The sequence below is a fragment of the Zalophus californianus genome, chromosome 14, assembly GCF_009762305.2.
Source record: "Zalophus californianus isolate mZalCal1 chromosome 14, mZalCal1.pri.v2, whole genome shotgun sequence".
In the NCBI taxonomy this organism is placed as follows: domain Eukaryota; kingdom Metazoa; phylum Chordata; class Mammalia; order Carnivora; family Otariidae; genus Zalophus; species Zalophus californianus.
Window position 1 is genome coordinate 79,719,092 of NC_045608.1, and position 4,058 is coordinate 79,723,149.

The window sequence follows — 4,058 nt, forward strand, 5'->3', positions numbered from 1 at the left end:
ACTCAGTGCAAGACCTTTTAGTGGAGTAAAATGTTTGTAATATAAAACTAACTTAGCGGGGTGCCTGGGTGGCTTAGTCAGTTAAGCATCTGCCTTCAGCTCCAGTCATGATCCCAGGGTCCTGGGATTGAGCCCGGGGTTGGGCTCCCTGCTCAGCAGGGCATCTGCCTCTCCCTCTCCCCTCCTCCTCATGCTCTCTCTCTCTCTCTCTCTCTCTCAAATAATAAAAATTTTAAAAAACTAAGCATTCTTGGATAATTTATTCCTTCAACAAATACTATTCAGCATCCATTTTGTGCCATAGACCTTTGTAGGTATTGGGGATACAACCGTGGGAAAAAAAAACCCTGGTAGATACCCCTACCCTCACAGAGCTTACATTCTAATGGGTCAGGGTGGAGAATTAAACAACTCAGCAAGAAGACATATGTCAGAATTTAATATGGCTGTGGAGGAAGTAAGAAGGGAAGAGCATTAGGACGTGTGAGTGAGTGAGGTTGGATGCCTGGTGTTTTTAAAAGAGTAGTCAGAGAAGGACTCATCTATCAAGAGAAGAAGTAAGCCCATGGGAGGTGGGAGATGCAATGCAGGCAGATGGAAGAGCAAGTGCAAAAGTCCTGAGGCAGTGACACACCTGGTATGCTCAAGGAACATCAAGGAAGCCAATATTACTATGGTGGAATGTAGGAGATAAAGTCAGACAGGTAAAAAGGGGCCAAGTTAGAGCTCTGTAAGCTAATTATGAGAACTGCATATTGTACTCTGTATGAGAAGGAAACAACTGAAGGGTTTTGAAAAATGAGTGACCTGATCTGAATTACATTTTTAACATCTTTTTTTTAAGATTTTATTTTATTTATTTTAGAGAGAGTGAGCAGGGGAAGGGCAGAGAGAGAGGGAAAGAAAGAATCTCAAGCAGATTCTGCTGAGCACAGAGCCCTTCACGGGGCTCGATCCTACAACCCTGACATCATGACCTGAGCTGAAACCAAGAGTCAGATGCTCAACCAACTGAGCCACCCAGGCACCTCCTGAATTATATTTTTAAAGGTATACTCTAGCTGCTGTGCTGAGACCAGACCATAGGGAGGGGGGCCATGACAGAAGCAAAGAGGTCAGTTAGACAGGAGGCTGCTGGAATAATCCAGCAAGAGATGGTGGCGCTCTGCAACACGGTTGCCAGAGTGGAAATGGTAAAAAAAATTGTATTGGTTTTGGTGGCTGCTATAACAAATGATCACAGACTTGGTGCTTAAGCCAACAGAAATTTATTCTCTCTCGGTTCTGGAGTCCAGAAGTCCAAAAGCAGTATCACTGGACCCAAATCTATGTGTTAGTAAGGCTGTGCATTCTCTAGACTCCACTTCTTGCCTCTGGGAGCTTCTAGCATTCCTTGACTTGTGGCCACATAATTCCAATCTTCAAGGCTGGCATCTTCCAATCTCTCTTTGACCTATCTTCACATCCCCTTCTCCCCGGGGGGGGACCCCAAATTTCCCTCTGCCTCCTCCTTAAGGATACATGTGATTATATTTAGGTCTCACCTGGATAATCCAGATAATCTCCCTATCTCAAGATCCTTAACCAATACCCACCCCACCCCACACCTGCCTCTTTTAAAGCCGTTTCAGGTAATATTCACAGGTTCTAGGGATTACGGAATGAATCTCTTGGGGAGCGGGGGCAATTTTCCAGCCCACAATAGAAGGAGTAGGTCATGGATATTTCTTGAAGGAACAGCCAACAGGATTTTCTGATCAATTACTTGTTGGGCGGGAGAGAGAGGAGTAAAGGCAATCCCGAGATTTTTAGCCAGAACACCTGGACCTCAGAGGAAGAGTATGGAAAGAAAAGGTTCAGCGAAGAAGATTAGGAGCTCATTTTTTTTTTAATACGTTGTTTGAAAAGTCTACTAAATGTCCAAGTGGTGATTTAAGGAGGGAATTTGACATAAATCAGTATTCCAGAGGAGACCAGACAGGGATTATAAATTTGTGAATCATCAGAATATGGGTAGAATTAAAGCCATAAGACAAAGTGAGATTATGTAGCATGTGCTTCTGAACTGTGTTCACTTGGCTGAACTGAAATATATCCCCAAATCTTTTTCCTTGTATGGTTTCAGATTAGTACTGACCAAAAAAGGTATGTGCATGAAATTGCAAGGCAGAAGTGAAGCCGCCATCACTACTCTCTGAAGGGTGTGTGCTTAGATGCTGACAGAGGTACTGCTGAGCTCCAGCTCCTGCCCTTCTCTCCCACTCTGCATCCAACTCCTCTTCCCAACTGTTGGCCCTCTTGGCCAATAGTGGCCCCAAGCCCACCACCAGACTCAGCGGCAATGGCCTTCCACATGGACTTCTCCATCTTACCACAGTCCCATAGTAGCAGGTGGATATGCCTTTGGAAGCCCCAACTCTGTCCCCCACCCCAGTGCTTCCTAGTTAGGGACTCTGCCCCCATCTCTTCCTGCCCCCTTCCAGACCTTCCTTCCCAATTGTATAAGGTCTTATTGCAACAATAAATCCCAATTCCACTGTGGTTGTGCCTCTCTGGTTAAACTTTGACTACCTCTATACTCAGGGAGTGAATCCGGACAGGGAAGAGTTTAAGAACTGAGCCCGGGGGCTTTCCAATGTTTGGAAATCAGAGAGAAAAGGAGGAATCAGTGAAGAAAACTAAGCAGGAGTGGACACTGTAGCACCTGAAGTTTATCCAATTGGGGAGGGGGTGCCTTAAAGAAAAAGAATATTATAAATAAAAATTAAAATTAAATATAAAAATATACCTTTTAATATATAAATATACATTCTAAATATACACTTAGAAAAGAGATCACATCAAAGTACATTTTTAAAAGGCTGGCAAATACAATAAATCATAGTTTATCTCACTCTTGATATACCCCTATAATGCTTTTATCCCTACATTTTTTGGCAGCATACTTTTTGATCACCTCTTCATATTACAATTATTTTCTACAGTAATTTCCAAAGAGAAAATAGAAAAGCAGTCATTCTTCCTTCTAGCATGACTGATCTCCGTTTTCAAATTATTTCTAGTTTCTATGCATAAAATGCATAAAATCGGTGTCTTCACAAACAGGCTTCCTTGCTGTTTGTAACCCACTTAGCAGTCTGAGCTCCACCAACACAAGAATCTTCTAAGTTTGGGTTGCAGCCATGCTCTCCGAGTTGCTGTCTCCTGCCGACGCCGCCCGGATGGCCTCCCAGATCCATGACCTGGCTGCTGCCAGTGTGGCCACCGCCCTCAGAGAAGCCAAGCTCAGTGGTGTCGCTGCCGGCGGCCCCGTGGGCAAGAGGCTAGGGCAGGAGCTGATGACCCTCATGATGGAATTTCTGCCTTCCCTGAATCAGACAACCTTTTCAAATAGGTGGGGATGATCCATGGAGCAGCTGGAGTAGTGCATGAGACCTGAGCTATCATGGGCTCTCCCTGGAGCTCCCCAGTGGCTACCCTTACAAGACGCCCATAGGGAAGTTCCTCATGCCCCGCTACCACCCCAGTGTGGACATCCAGGGGGACATCTGCCTGGACATCCTGAAGGACCATCCTGCCGTCCATCCAGAGCCTGCTAGGAGAACCCAACATGGACAGCCCTTCGCACACGCATGCTGCCGAGCTCTGGAAAAACCCCACAGCCTTTAAGAAGTGCAAGAAACCTGCTCAAAACAGGTCTCTAGCCAAGAACCCTGACTGTCCAGGCTCTCTGCTTGTTTTGTCTTTTTATTTTCTCCTTAGATGGTCTGTCCTCTCCGTCATTTCTGTCTAGGACTCTGTATCTTAAGCTGTGGGGTCATTTTTGCTTTGTTTCTGTTTTTTAAATTAAGTCTCTGGTTTGAGCCCTTGTGATGAATGTATTAAATAAATACATTGGGGCTGTTTTTACCAAAAAAATCTTCTAACTTTGATTTTGGACAATCCTTATTTTTAAAAGGATTCAAAATAAGAAGTACATGTATACTTGCATATTCTCTTGTATTCCTGATTAGGAGAAAACTTCCAATTTTGAAAAGGCATCAAAGAATTGAATTTTA

The 4,058-nt window shown here is 44.2% G+C and overlaps 1 pseudogene; it reads left to right on the forward strand.

The window, feature by feature from the left end:
• The first annotated feature begins 3,221 nt into the window (after positions 1-3,221).
• Positions 3,222-3,717, forward strand: LOC113913207 (annotated as a pseudogene).
• Positions 3,718-4,058: the final 341 nt, after the last annotated feature.